At 51.6% G+C, this 16,129-nt stretch overlaps 1 long non-coding RNA gene across 1 annotated transcript in view; it reads left to right on the top strand.

Moving 5' to 3' along the window:
• The first annotated feature begins 389 nt into the window (after nt 1-389).
• LOC125760361 (uncharacterized) overlaps nt 390-16,129 on the top strand; it is a 65,872-nt gene continuing 50,132 nt past the window's right edge. Inside the window, exon 1 of the long non-coding RNA XR_007417921.1 lies at nt 390-466. This is a non-coding gene — a long non-coding RNA (uncharacterized LOC125760361). The remainder of the gene's footprint in view (nt 467-16,129) is intronic.

Raw genomic sequence — 16,129 nt, 5'->3', positions numbered from 1 at the left:
AGATGCGACCGATTCAACATAGAGGAGGCGCTGTCTGAGGCAAGGCAAAATATAAATGGCAGAGGACTATCGTCTTTCGACGACATTTGCAGCGAAGCATGCAGATACGCGGCCACTTTTTTTGTAAAAGTTTCTATACAACTTAACAAAACTCGTTGCCGGGCTAGTTGGCTCACACTCTTGAGTACTGGATAGTGCGGAATCGACACAGGACAAAGAAAGAAAGAACGCTGAAACATTGAAGTGAGCGCTTGTCCCGTGCTTCAGTGTTATTTCCTTGTCCTGTGTCGAATGCACGCTATCCAGTATTTACGTTTCTATACAAGATTGCATCACCTCGTATTTTTGTTGTCACAGAACTTTGCCCGAACTTCATTTCAATGCAGATGCTGCCGTAAAGAGGCGTAGGCATGGAAGATTGGCTACTGTCAAATGCGGAAGCAACTAAGCCACGACGGCACTTGCCGTGAGTGAATGATTACGTATGCACAAAAGGGAGACGGAGAGAGAGAGAAAGGAGTACGTGGCGGCTTAAATTAGACGTCTGTAAATGGCATTGCAAAAAGCGAGGCGACAGCGACACTCACTGGCGGCCACATATAGACGAACGTGCCGAAGATAATGAGATGGAACGCGCGGCTCATCCGCCACTCGTACGTGTGTTTCGGCATTCATTCGCGTTTACTCGAACCGTCAGGAGAACAATCGAGCGCGCGAGACGGCGGTGGCCGTTTCTCCTCTCGTCACGCAGAAAGAAGCCCTCGACAACAACGAGGCTCTCTTCCGAATAAATAGGCGGGGTCTTCACAGCCGCAAGAAAATCGAAACCGGAAGAAACAATTTCGTCGGCGCGACAGCGCTACCGGTGACGCGCCATCGCACGAAGAACAAACGCACACAATGCGCGCGGACAGGCGCAACCACTCGCAGACACGTACGTATACGGACGTGCTTACGCGTGCGTTTCCAAAACATTGTAACCCGCTATAGAAACTGAAACAAGTCTTCCGCCTCTATCAGTCCTCTCGCAAAACTTGCACACTGTGCTCGGCATGTCAAGACACCTATAGCAGCAAACGGCCGCCGAACCAGACTTCATAAACAAGCCATCGACAGAGGAGGCTGCGGCGAAGCGCACCGCTGGCGCTTTTGGCTGTCCCCGCATTGCGGACTTTTATTCCTCTTTTTCTCTCTCTCTCTCTCCGTCCTCCCATTCTACTCTTCAACAGCGCGCCTGAGGGCAAACAATCGGATTTCTTCCCAAACGCAGTGACGTAAACCGTATCGCGGCGCCCGCATAACACACAGACTTCCCGCGTATCCCTGTGCGAGCGACTCACTGTCCAAAGAATTTTCTTGCGGTTAGATGTGAAAGGCGAGAGACGAGGGATGCCGCCACCAACGTTGTCGCATTGGGTTTGACGCGTAATCCAAGCGTGCCACTGAATGCCTTTCAGATGGCAGTGCAAAGAGAATCAGGTGGGAGGAGAGAGGAAAAGACTGAGCGCGCAACCGGAAAGAAAAACATAAAGCAGCGAGAAAAGCTGCAGACGCCATTGCTTGTATGTGAGTATTGGCGAGCGAAGCGAGATGTTTTGACTCGGGTGAACGCAAAGTTAGCATTGAGTGCGCAATCGCAAAAGGAACGAGAGAGGGCCTTAAGCTTTTTCTCTCTCACGCGAACGTTTGCGCCGTTTGCGATGTCCCCTGTTTTTCGCACTTTATCTCCGAGCGCATTTGCATCCTCCGCTTATGGTTTCGCGTGCGGATGATCCTCTCCACTGCTATAGAACAACGCTGACGTGGCGAGCTTGGTTTCGCTCTAATGTCGCAGAGTCAGATGGGTGTAGAGTAAAACAAAACAAAATAAAATAAAACAAAGTGGTTGCTCGCTCTCGCATGGCGATAGTTTTCTGAAAGATCTCATTGCGAATAAGTAGGGAACCGCTGGTGACGTTGGTATACTGGGCTTTTGCGAAGAAACGGAAAAACTCATGCAGTTTGTCGAGAGAAAGACACTCTGCTCCAGTCGTAAAATTTTTGGCATGCGTTTTACTGCTTTTCCAGCACTCTCGGTTCTGGGTCTTTTCCTTCGTGCCGGCCTGCCTTTCCAACAAACGAGGTGAAGCTGTAAAGAGCTGAACTAGCTGCACGTAAATACGACTCGGCGAAGCTTCCGGCAGCGTTTGCGTATTGCTGCAGGAAAGCTTAGCGAGTCGGAATGCGGTGCTACAAATGAGCGGCCTGTTCCTGAAGCCTCCGCATATGCAGCTGCTGACTGCGCGAAAAGCTAAGCGAATCGGTTCACGAGTGTTGCAGCTTGTCTCTCTGTGTCTACAGCATACCAGCACGCGAACGTTTTTGTGTGTGCATGTGCGTGCGTGCGCGTGTTGCATTCACGTGCTCTCACATATGTACTCACTTCTTTCCTCAGTGTTTTTCGGTCCATGTAAAAGTAACGTCAGATAATCTAGCTGCTCCACATGCAAAGCTAAGATTTACACGAAACCATAGGTATACTCTTCTGACAGCCTGTTGCAACCCCGCCTTCCTTTGTTATCGACTCTACGTACCAAACGCATGCCGTGTACATATGTATGCCGTTTAATATATATATATATATATATATATATATATATATATATATATATATATATATATATATATATATATATATATATATATATATTGTGAGCGCTGACTATATAGTTCATCTTCATCTGTACAGAAACCATTGTAATCATCATCTTCGTCTGTCACGCGGGCTGCGCCGCTTTGGGACATTGAAATATAACCTTTCGATTACCGAACTGGGCGTCGTCTCATAAGTGGTGGAGAGTGCTGTGGTTCCCACGTCCTCTTGCTCTACCGGTCACCCCTGGAGCTCCGGTCTGGTCGACGGTTGTGCTCGCAAACGACTGTGATGGCACAAAACAACGCCTCCGCTGCCGCAACCGCTGCTGCTCCGCCAGTTGGGCCTAACTACACAGTGAGTACGTCGCAGCGAGACCCTCCGGTATTTTTCCCCTTCGCTTTCTTCTGCTGCCGATTTTTCCCCGCCCAACCTTGTCACAGCTGCGGATTTTCTCCTGCCTTCAGGGCAAGAACGTGTACTTACGATCAGGTCACGAGACGTTATAGATGGCGACGCGGTGGTTACACCTTGCCAGCGCTGTATTTCTCGAGGCATCGCCATCGCATCTTGTCTAGTGCGGTTCACACGTGGTTATGCAAGCATCACCGCCTACAACACGACGCCAGAAGCCCTACTGCTGCCAGAGGGGACTACTGTTGCCAGCATTACTGAAGACGCACCGGTATGTGTCGTTACTGTTTCAACTGACTCGTCATTTCCACAATGTACGCCCGCGGAAGGTTCATCGCGTGCTCTAAAGGCCACTTTGAGTACAGATCTCAATCCGACCCAGACTGATGCCTTGCTGACCATATTAATGAAACACAACGCTTGCTTTGACGTTTGTTCCGATGGCCTGGGTCAAACAACAGTGGCCGCTCATCGCATCGACACAGACGGATCTCGTGTCATTCGTCGCCGCCCTTACCGTGTATCAGCTTCTGAACGCAAAGTTATAGAAGAACAAGTCAACGATATGCTCACACGCAACATTATCAGGCCTTCGGCAAGCCCGTGGTCTTCTCCTGTTGTGCTCGTTAAAAAAAAGGATGGCTCGGTGCGATTTTGCGTTGATGATAGAGCGCTGAACAATATTACTCGTAAGGACGTCTATCCTATGCCTCGGATCGACGACGCTCTTGATACTTTACAAGGTGCCGAGTACTTTTCGAGCCTCGACTTGCGCTCTGGTTATTGGCAGATCCCGATGCACGAGTCCGATAAAGAGAAGACTGCATTTACCACACCTGATGGACTCTTTGAATTCAATGTAATGCCTTTTGGCCTCTGCAATGCCCCAGCCACATTCGAACGAATGATAGATACGGTACTGCGTGGATTAAAATGGAAGACCTGCCTTTGCTACCTGGACGACATCGTCATCTTTTCGTCCAGCTTCTCACAGCACCTGGAACGGCTAGACGAAGTTCTGACCTGTCTAGCTAAGGCCGGTCTCCAGCTAAACACTAAGAAGTGCCGGTTTGCCAGCCGCAGCATCAAGGTATTAGGTCACGTTGTCAGCAGGCATGGCATTGAGCCCGATCCCGACAAAGTTGCTGCAGTACTGCACTTTCCTACACCAACCACACCTAAAGACCTTCGCAGCTTCCTCGGCTTAGCGTCGTACTTCCGCCGCTTTGTGCGTGATTTCGCCACTATTGCAGCTCCTTTGCACAAGCTTTTGACCGCGAGCGCACCTTTTGTCTGGTCGGATGAATGCGCAGCCGCTTTTCACACTCTCAAGCGATGCCTCACATCGCGGCCAGTGCTTCGGCATTTCGACCCTGCAGCGTCTACTGTCCTACACACTGACGCAAGTGGACATGGCATCGGTGCCGTCCTGCTGCAGCGGAACCACGCTTCCGAAGAACAAGTCGTGGCCTACGCGAGCCGCACTCTTTCTCCTGCTGAGCGAAATTACAGCATCACCGAACAAGAATGCCTCGCCGTCGTGTGGTCCGTACAAAAGTTTCGCCCTTATTTATACGGCCGGCATTTCACAATCGTCACTGACCATCATGCTCTCTGTTGGTTATCGTCTCTCAAGAATTTGTCGGGACGCCTTGGCCGTTGGGTACTGCGTTTGCAAGAGTATGACTACAGTGTCACATATAGGTCGGGTCGGCAACACCAAGATGCTGACGCTTTGTCGCGGTGCCCGCTCTCGCCAAGCGCCCAAGTGTCGCCTTCAATCTGTTCATCACCAACCAGCCAAGTGACCAAGCAGACGGCCGGTAGTCCGAGAGAGTCCGTTGCCTCAGTGGACATTCTTTCATCCACAGATCTCACCTCGCTCCAACATGCAGATACATACTGCCGCACAATCATCGATCGGCTTACAGGCTTATCCCGTGCCCCCAACAGCCGCTTAAGACGACAGCTTGAACGTTTTAAACTTCGAGATGGAACGTTATGTAGGCACATTTACCACCCTCTCGGTAACCAATGGATTCCAGTCGTCCCTCGTTCACTTCGTCTCCAGGTTTTACAAGCCCTGCACGACGACCCGACAGCTGGCCACTTGGGTTTTCACAAGACTTACGAGAGCATCAAAACTCGGTGCTTTTGGCCTGGCCTCTCAACAAGTGTGGCGAAGTACGTCGGTTCCTGCGCGTTATGCCAACACCGAAAACGTACCACATCTCTTCCCGCAGGCCCTTTACAACCTCTGCCGTGCCCGTCCGCTCCCTTTGACTTCGTGGGCATCGACTTATACGGACCCCTCCCGCTTACGCCAGCCGGTCACCGCTGGATTGTTACTGCCGTGGACCACCTAACTCGCTACGCAGAGACGGCAGCTCTTCCCTCTGGTGCTACCTCGGAAGTAGCCGATTTTGTCCTGCGCGCCATTATTTTGCGCCACGGTGCCCCTCGGGTTCTCATTAGTGACCGTGGCAAGACATTTCTTTCCCATGTTCTTGCTGAAGTCCTCCAGGCCTCTAACACCGTACATAAGACCACATCAGCATATCATCCGCAAACAAATGGTCTTACAGAGCGTTTTCACCGAACTTTGTCCGACATGATATCCATGTATGTTCAGCCAGATCACAAAAACTGGGACACTGTACTCCCTTTCGTCACGTTTGCATATAATACTGCCACACAACGCACGACGAATCACAGCCCGTTTTTCCTCGTGTTTGGCCGTGAACCGACTTTTGTTCTGGACACCACATTTTTATCCACGCCCTCTGTTCCATCTTCGTCCCTTCCAGAAGAGTTCGCTGCTCGCGTCGCCCGCTGCCGTGAAATTGCCCGCGCCAACACTGCTACCATTCAGGACAAGAGGAAAGTCCGTTTTGACGCGAAACGTCGAGTTGTTTCGTTCCGTCCAGGCGACGAAGTCCTCCTGTGGACACCTGTTCGTACCCCTGGGCTCTGTGAAAAATTTCTTCATAGATATCTCGGTCCATACACCGTGCTGGAAAGGACATCTGCCGTGAACTATCGCGTCGCTCCAGCCAGCGCGGCTACTGATCGTCGTCGCCGCAGCACCGAGATCGCTCATGTCTCTCGCCTGAAACCATATATTCGGCGTTCCTACCCTTAACCTGCTGCCCGCTTTCGCGAAGGGGGAAAATAGTGTGAGCGCTGACTATATAGTTCATCTTCATCTGTACAGAAACCATTGTAATCATCATCTTCGTCTGTCACGCGGGCTGCGCCGCTTTGGGACATTGAAATATAACCTTTCGATTACCGAACTGGGCGTCGTGTCATAATATATATATATATATATATATATATATATATATATATATATATATATATATATATATATATATATATATATATATATATATATATATATATATATATATATAAAGAGGTTTATTAGCGGCGACGATACTCGACGATACAGCGACAGTCAAGGCGGGGCCGACTCTCAGCGCGAGCTGCGTTCTCTTCGAGCCGAAGAGGGCGACCCACTAGAAGGTGCTCGAGAGGACGACCCATTACCAAGTTCGAACGCTTCGCTACAATTACCCCCGGGTAGGAAAAGGGAGCCACCTGGCGACCTAGCAACTAGTCACTATGAGGGGGTCGTGGTAGGGCTTCAGGCGCTCCACGTTGACAATGTCGCGCCCTCGACGGCGCATGTCCGAAGACGGTTCTATGGGTTCGATGAGGTAGTTGACCGGGGATGTGCATTCGACGACACGGTAGGGGCCTTCGTATTCGGGCAGTAGTTTGGAAGAGAGGCCAGTTGCAGTGGTAGGGACAGAGAGCCAAACGAGCGCTCCAGGGAGGAACGTGGGCGCAGAAGTGGTGTTGTCACCGCGAATGCTCTTCTGCCGCTCTTGGTTATGCGTAGTGAAGGTCTTGGAGAGCTCACGACACTCCTCAGCAAGTCTGGCTGTGGCAGAAATAGGCGCACATTCAGAGCGATCCGGCTTGTATGGAAGTATCGTGTCCATGGTGTGCGACGGGTGCCTTCCGTACAGTAAGAAGAAGGGTGAAAAACCAGTAGTGCTCTGAGGGGCGGTGTTATAGGCGTAGGTGACGAAGGGCAGAATGGCATCCCAATTGGTGTGATCGGCGGCGACGTACATCGAGAGCATGTCGCCGAGCGTGCGGTTAAAGCGTTCGGTTAGGCCATTCGTCTGCGGGTGGTAAGCAGTAGTTTTGCGGTGAACAGCATGGCACTCTTTGAGAATGGCTTCCACGACTTCCGACAAGAAGACACGGCCTCGATCGCTGAGAAGCTCTTGGGGTGGTCCGTGACGCAGTATGAATCGGTGTAGTAGGAAGGAGGCAACATCGCGCGCTGTAGCCGCTGGGAGGGCGGCGGTTTCGGCGTATCGCGTTAGATGGTCAACAGCGACGATGGCCCAGCGGTTACCAGCCGAAGTCAGAGGAAGTGGCCCGTGCAAATCGATGCCCACGCGCCCAAACGGACGGTTAGGGCAAGGTAATGGTTGTAGACCTGGTGGCGACACGTGCGTTGCAGGTTTTCGGCGTTGGCAATCGAGGCAGGAGCGAACGAACTTCTGCACGTAGCGGTACATCCCTCGCCAGAAGTATCGTTGTCGAATGCGGTGGTAAGTTTTGAATACCCCAGAGTGCGCGCATTGCGGGTCAGAGTGGAAGGCCTCGCATATTTCAGAACGCAGACTGCGGGGTATCACTAGTAGCCACTGGCGGCCGTCGGCGTCGTAATTGCGTCGGTGCAGTAGGTCGTCGCGAACGGCGAAATGGTGGGCTTGACGAAGCAGCGCGCGAGTGGATGGTGTTGCGGACGGATCAGTGAGCAAGTCGATCAGCGAGGTGATCCATTTATCCTTGCGCTGTTCGGTAGCGATGGTGTGAACGTCGATTGAAGCAACAGCTATGTGAGATACTGAGCAAGGGGCATTGTCGTCAGGCAAGGCAGAGCGCGAGAGGGCGTCGGCGTCAGCATGCTGGCGTCCGTTGCGGTACAGCACTCGGATGTCGTAGTCTTGCAGGCGAAGTGCCCAGCGGGCGAGACGGCCTGAGGGATCCTTGAGTGACGACAGCCAGCATAGTGCATGATGGTCGGTGACGACATCAAATGGGTGGCCATACAAATAAGGTCGAAACTTTGTAAGGGCCCAGATGATCGCCAGGCACTCTTTTTCCGTGACCGTGTAATTGGTCTCGGCTCTGGTAAGCGTACGGCTTGCGTATGCCACGACATATTCGGGGAACCCTGGTTTGCGCTGCGCAAGGACAGCGCCGAGGCCTACACCGCTGGCATCCGTGTGTACCTCCGTTGGGGCCGTAGGATCGTAGTGGCGTAGTATGGGAGGAGACGTCAACAAACGACGGAGCTTTGCGAACGCGTCGTCACACTCGGACGACCACGACTTTAGGGGTCCGTTACCTCCAAGGAGCTTCGTCAGCGGTGATATGATGGTGGCAAAGTTTCGTATGAAGCGTCGAAAGTACGAACACAGTCCTACGAAACTGCGCAGTTCTTTGACGGATGTAGGTTTGGGAAATTCGGCCACGGCCCGAAGCTTGGTCGGATCGGGAAGGACTCCGTCTTTGGACACGACGTAGCCGAGGATTGTCAGCTGCCGTGATGCAAATCGGCACTTCTTCAGATTCAGTTGGAGGCCGGCGTTGCGTAAACGCGTCAAAACATGCCGCAGACGTTGGAGATGCGTGGAGAAGTCCGGAGCGAAAACCACGACGTCGTCCAGGTAACACAAGCACGTGTGCCATTTCAAGTTGCGCAGAACGGTGTCCATCATGCGCTCGAAGGTCGCGGGCGCATTACACAGACCAAACGGCATGACGTTGAACTCGTACAAGCCGTCGGGCGTGACAAAGGCTGTCTTCGGTCGAGCGTCATCCGCCATGGGAACTTGCCAGTACCCCGAGCGCAGATCAAGAGATGAAAAGAATTCGGCTCCTTGCAGGCTGTCAATCGCGTCGTCGATTCGCGGCAGCGGATAAACATCCTTGCGAGTGATCTTGTTTAGCCGTCGGTAGTCCACACAGAACCGCACGGAACCGTCCTTCTTCGCAACGAGAACAACGGGAGACGCCCATGGGCTGTCCGAGGGCCGAATAACGTCGCGTCGAAGCATATCGTCGACTTGCTCATTAATGACCCGACGTTCTGCGGGAGACACGCGATATGGACGTTGCCGCAGTGGTGGTTGGGCGCCAGTGTCGATGCGATGCGTAACAACAGAAGTGCGGCCAAGAGAAGTTTGCCCGATATCGAAAGAAGAACGAAATTCTTCCAGCAGGCACAGAAGTTGGGAACGCTGGACCGATGTGAGGTTGTCAGCAATGGAGGACCTAAACACATCAGCAGGTGACGAATCGGACGTGGAAACAGCACTGAGCGTACGGGAACTGGGACAGTGCGTGTCGTTGGGTGCGTCCATAACTTGTGCGTCTTCGAGGGGTTCCACTCCGCCGAGACATTCCCCTCGCACCAACGTAACAATGAACGGGGATGGGTTGGTCACAAAAATATCCGTGTCGCCCTGAGTGATTTCCACGGTCGCAAACGGCACCAGCAAGCCTTTCCTAGTGAAAACGCGGTCACATGGAGAAAGGAGTGCAACGGCGTCGCAGAGACTGGTGCAATAGACTGACACAGCCGTTGACGAATTTGCAGGAACTGTGGTGTCGTCTTTGACGAATACCTTGGTCGCAGCCGATGAACTGTCTGCCGGCGTCAAGTCTGAGAATGGTGAGAGCTCTATTGCGGCTGGTGCGCAATGAATGACGGCGTCGTGGCGGGCGAGAAAATCCCATCCCAGGATGACGTCGTGAGAGCATGAAGAAATTATAATGAATTCGACGGCGTACAGAGCGTCCTGAATGATGACGCGGGCGGTGCATACCGCCGTCGGGTGAATACTTTGGGCGCTGGCTGTACGGAGGGAGAGCCCGGAAAGTGGCGTCGCCACTTTTCGTAGCAGGCGGCTTAGTTTAGCGTCCATAACGGATACGGCGGCTCCAGTATCGATAAGGGCAGAGGCGCGAACACCGTCCACAAAAACGTCTATCACGTTCGATGGGCTTCGCTGAGGGCTTTCGCAGTTCGATTGCGTCGCAGCCCTTGCCTCGTGGACTGCGACGACTAGTTTTCCTGGTCGCGTGGGACCGGACGTGGCCGCATCGGTGACAGCGAGCGGCGTCGTGGGGACTGTGAACGGCGGGTAGATGCAGCTGGGCGAGACGTCGGCGACGGAGGCGTAGGTGGGTCGTAATATGGGCGGTTCGACTGGCTGGTGGCAGGCGACACGTCTCTAGGCGGCTGCACGCGATTGCAATAGCGCGCCACGTGGCCGGCGTAACCACATGCGAAGCATATGGGGCGATTGTCAGGTGTGCGCCATCGGTTCGCTGGGGCAGGACCCGCCCATGGTGCAGGACGGGATTGACGGGGCGGCAACTGATAGGACTGCATGGTGGGCTGCAGTCGTGGCCTGTGCGTGACGTCGGCATAGGTTACCGGTACATCCGCTTCGAAAGAGTGAGGTCGAGCGGAGGCTTCGGCGTAAATGTGTGGGGCAGCCGTAGCGATTGGTGGGGGCGTTCTTGCGACAACTTGGGCGTAGCTCAAAGGTGCAGGAGCCGGATGATGCTGGTGGTACTCGGGCATGACCTCCGCGATTTCCTGCTCGATTGCTCGACGGAGGGGAGGCAGAAGGGTGGGCGACGGCTGTTGAGCGTACCGAGGGCGAGCAAAGTCCAGCAGAGAGAACTGGCGCGCGATTTCCTCGCGCACGAATGTCTTCATCTCTGCGAGCAACGCGGAGTGGTCGGGTACGGTCGACAAGCCAGCGAGCTCGGCGTCGCGTGATGGAGAGCGACGGGTCATCGATCGCTGCCGGCGCAGCTCCTCATAGCTTTGGCAGAGCGTTATGACCTCTGCCACTGTGCTGGGGTTCTTGGCGAGGAGCATGGTGAAGGCGTCGTCGTCGATGCCTTTCATGATGTGCCTGATCCTGTCACACTCGGACATGGTGGCGTCGGCTTTCTTACAGAAATCGAGGACGTCTTCAATGTAACTGGTGAAGGATTCGCCGGCCTGCTGAGCGCGTTCACGTAAGCGCTGTTCGGCCTGCAGCTTACGAACGGCAGGGCGGCCAAACACGTTGATAATGGCGGTCTTGAATTCGGACCACGTCGTAAAATCGGATGCGTGGTTGTTGTACCACAGGCCCGCCACACCCGCGACGTAGAAAACCAGGTTAGTCAATTTTCCTGCCTCGTCCCATTTATTGGGGACACTCACGCGCTCGTAAATCGCGAGCCAGTCCTCCACGTCGGTACCATCGGCGCCAGTGAAGACGGGAGGGTCGCGAATACGAGGGACACCAGGACATGAGGTCGGTGCGGGCGGGGGCGTTTGCTGGGAGGCGTCTTGAGGCATGGTAGGCGGCAGGGTACGGGATCGAAGAGCCAGGGGCATCGAATGAGGGCCGAGGTTGTTGTGAAGGCCCAGCACCTCCACCAAATTATAAAGAGGTTTATTAGCGGCGACGATACTCGACGATACAGCGACAGTCAAGGCGGGGCCGACTCTCAGCGCGAGCTGCGTTCTCTTCGAGCCGAAGAGGGCGACCCACTAGAAGGTGCTCGAGAGGACGACCCATTACCAAGTTCGAACGCTTCGCTACAATATATATATATATATATATATATATATATATATATATATATATATATATATATATATATATATATATATATATATATATATAGGCCTGTTTGAGATGTTGAGATGTAACGCGGGCGCTCGGCACAATCTTGCAAGAAAGGAGCACGTGCGCTACGATTAACAATGCTATTGGTCAGTACAATCGGCATTTGGCCAGGTAGGTATTGGCTGCACTTCTTGATAAAGCAGCGCAAGCGACAAACACACAAGGCAGGAAAAAAGCTCTGCATGCCATTGGATATTAATGTTTGAACAGCTTCGTAGCAGTTGCTGCTTTGACGAAGACAAGGTCGAAACGTTGGCTGCAGCGACACTCCCTCAATCCACGTGAATGCCTATTTTTGCGCTTTAATGTTCCCTAAAGCTACGCACCATCTCACCGAATGTCAAGTTTTGTTGAACCCTGGCTCAAGGATAATTCGTTCATAATAGTATAAGATGGCACGCTTGTGCAGGCTTGCTGCTGTTTATAAATGTGTTGAAAATGACGTCGTCGACTGGAAGACACCCGGTTTTATTGGACAGTATGTGCGTGTTTTCTAATAAGTTTGCTTAAAGGGCCCCTCTCCACTCCGAGATCAAAGACGAGAGAGTGGTTTTCTTGTCGACTTCACTATACCCTTCCTACAGGCGATATCTCCTCTTCACCACATGTTTCTTTAAAAGCATGTGTACAATTACAGAGCCACACGTGGAGCCTATCAAGATTTCGCGTTTGTCGGCTGGACGCTGTCATCTCCGTTTGCGCAGTCGGAAACTCAGGAAATGAAGTGAAATCACTTAATTACGCACGATAGCCATGCGAGACAAGGAAGAACGGGTGGGCGGATGCGTGACAAAGCAGTGTAGGAGACGATTCACAATTGATATATCGCATGCATGGACCAATCGAGAGCATGTACTGTAATGACGTCACGTGAATCACTGTTCTTGCGTCACGAAGTGCGCCAGAAAGACGGGAAACGCCAGGAGAGAATAACGCGCTCGTTTTTTTTTGTATTTTCGGAAGACGGTGAGGGGCCCTTTAAAGGGACACTAACGTGAAACAATGAATCGGTTTAATCTGATAAAGCTATCACTGAGAATTCTATTGTCGTTAATTTCACCATCATAATTTTATGAGCAGGAAAAAAAATTAAGGTCAAAGTACCATTTTTAAATGTCGCGCTGAAATCTTCGTGTGTGACGTCACAAATTTCGAAGTGTATTTCCCACGTTTTGGCCACGTTGGTTCAACGAAATTTCCTCAAACTTGGTATGTTAGGTCTATGGTCCCCTCAGAGGTAAATCTAGTTCATTTTTACCCGATTAGGAACTACGTAGGCCTTAGTCGACGCCGTCAATATTTATGACGTCGCGGCGTTTGACGCGGGAATTTCAGTGTGGCGTCGCTACCCACATTTTCTTTTTGCGCGTCTTCTCGCCTACCAAGCGTCCTCTCGCCGCAAGCGCGGTGAGGTTGGAATTGTGAAAGAGTAATTTACTAATAGTGGAAAAATCAATTTTCTCTCTAGTGTCCCTTCAAGATGTGGGCTAGTTCGTTGGTCGTGATAGCTTACATTAGCGCGAGCGAATAACGATGACTGCACTGGGACATAAGAATAGTAAGCAGTTACGTTTTTGTCTATTCTTATGCTCTGTGTCGTCCTTTTTTTTATGCGCGATTCCATAAACTGTCATACTCAAGGTCTGCAAGTATCTACACGTACAAATACGAAGTATCTACAAGCCAGCGGCTGATGTTTTATATTTTTTCCTACTTTGTGTCTTAGTCGTTTGTGCTGCCGCATTAAGAAGATTATTGCTACGGGTGTCATTTTACTAAATATTGCATTATTTCTGCAAATGCGGCCCCGTCCAAGTGGCACTTGGCTCCAGTACACTGCATGCCAATGCGACTGCTGCATGCAGGTGTGACTGCTGCACAAAGTAATACAATCAGCGGCCTTTTTTTTCCGCTGGCGCTGTTTCGTCGTATAGCAGTTGTAATAGTCGCAAATTGGGCTGACTGCGGGGTCCTAATAAACAGGAAGGTTTACGATTCACGCTCTCTAAAGGGACACTAAAGGCAAATAACAATTTATGTCAGAGTGAAAGCTCAGTGTATGACAACGTCTAAAACGGCAATATTATAAACAGCAGTGCCCTACTTACCGAGAAATTAAGCTAAATGTATCACACGATGAGCGCCACGAGCGGCACATTTTCAAAATGATCATGATCACGTATGACTTCGCTCATGCGGTCGCGTCTCAGCGGTAGTTTCGGTATCGCGTACTGCCGCGTGTGTTTGGCGCGCTCGTGAAAGTCGTTCTGACAGAAAGTTCGACAAAATGCCGCATGCATGTGATGTTGCCGGATGCCCGAATGGCGCACGCCGACAGTGCACGCCGCCGCGCAGTAAAGGCGGGCAACGTTGGGCACGGCAGCAGTGACGTGTGACTGATTTAAGGCGGGTGACTTCAAGTGCGCTAACGCGATGCGGTCTACTAAAACATGATTTTATTTCAAAATAAGCACTTCCTTGGCATAAAAGTAGCACTACGAGGTTTCTGGACCGCTATTTAAACAGTCAACGTCGACTTAACATTTGCCTTTAGTGTCCATTTAAGCAAGAGCCCTCATGTCAGTCACTATGATACGACAAGGAAAGCGACTAGATGTCATCATCGCTTTGTAAAAAGGCCGACCCAGCACAGCGCACACGATGGTAACCTAGCAGCTGACTTTATGTGATATCGTTAGGCGATGAGCACAATCACCTCGGCATAAAAGAGTACCCTTACTTCGTGTAAACACAGACGAATGCATAAAAAAAGAAAACGTTCTGTGAGCTTCCAGTAACAACAATACAGCTGAGCCACCAAGTGTCAACAAACTCGGATCACCTCCGTTTCACGAGACGGCGACCCATTTCTGGGTTTTCGAGTTCGAGTGACAGCTCCTGGCGAGAGATGGTGCCGTATAATACCGAGTGTGGCACGTCGGCGAGTTCGTGGCGTTGACCCGCGATGTGACAGCTGCGCACGCGCAGCACACGGCCTTTACAGGAGCGCGTTTAAACTTCCGTGCTCCGCTTCGGGAAAGGAACGCATGTCGCGATGACAAATGGATCGTGGCCATCTGCCGTTGCAACAAGTGGAGCCACTCATTTCGAACGAATTTCCGCCGGAAGGACAGTCGCGGTGTCTCGATTCCTATCAACGCAGCTCGACGATGCGCACACGTTCTTTCCTGAATTACACTAGGTTATCAAAGCTAAAATAATATATAATAGCTGGAGATTTACGTGCCAAAACCACGACATAATTATGAGGTACGCCGTAGTGGAGGGCACACGGAAATTTTGACCATCTGGTGTTCTTTAACGTGCAATGACATCGAACACTACACGGGACTCTAGCATCTCTCCTCTATCGAAATGCGAGTGCCGTGGCCGGGATCGAACTCGCGAATTTCGTGTCAGCAGCCGCCAAGCTAAAATAAAGAAAAAAGAACAGCGGTTGGAAAGAAAGAAATCCGTTAATGAGAATTTAACAGTTTTTGTCATGAAACTAAATAACAGTGATTTATATTATGGTTGTCGAACAAGATACGCATTTCTCCGGTGGGAGCAGAAACCCGAACTATATATTTGCGAGTTAAATGTTTGGGAATTTGTACATGGGAAAAAGGAACAACTGCCGCTGTAGCTTGACTGATAGTCACTAACGCGTCAGGGGCGTAGCGAGAAATTTATTATTTTTTTTTTGGAGGGGGGGCACCTGCTTGATCTGAAGGGGGGGTCGGGCAGGCAAATGAGATCGAATGTCATTTTGAGCTCTGTATGCCATGGCAAATAAAAAAAAATTGGGGGGGGGGGGGAGGGGAGGGGCACGAGCCCAGTTCTGCTTCACGGTCACTGTTCTGCTTCACGAAGTGCGCCAGGAAGAGGAGAAACGCCAGGAGAGAATATTGCGCTTGTGTTTTATGTTTTCCGAGTCTGGTGAGGGGCTCTTTAAAATTTATCCGCTGTGGGATAGAATCAAACTCGCATCAACGTGCTAGGACAATCTTCAGAACCCCACCATGAATTGACATCACGTCGTCATCGCTAGATGGCAAGCGCGCGCCCAGATGCAACTAAAGATGCAACAAATCAGTGGTTGGAACGTGGTGAGCGTGAGGCTGGGTGACTGGCACTGACGTGTTGTGGGCGGGTGGACGTCGAGGACGGCCAGGGCGACCTCGCATAGTATAGTTGTGAGGCACGCGAGACAAGCAGCAAGGCAACCTACGAAGGCCGTCTTCCCCTCATCGACCAACAAGCTAACCAACCGAGCGAGAGGAGGAGGAGG

This window comes from Rhipicephalus sanguineus, chromosome 11, assembly GCF_013339695.2.
Source record: "Rhipicephalus sanguineus isolate Rsan-2018 chromosome 11, BIME_Rsan_1.4, whole genome shotgun sequence".
NCBI classification, from domain to species: domain Eukaryota; kingdom Metazoa; phylum Arthropoda; class Arachnida; order Ixodida; family Ixodidae; genus Rhipicephalus; species Rhipicephalus sanguineus.
Note: the sequence above shows the minus strand (reverse complement) of the source record. Positions and strands in the feature narration are given on the sequence as shown.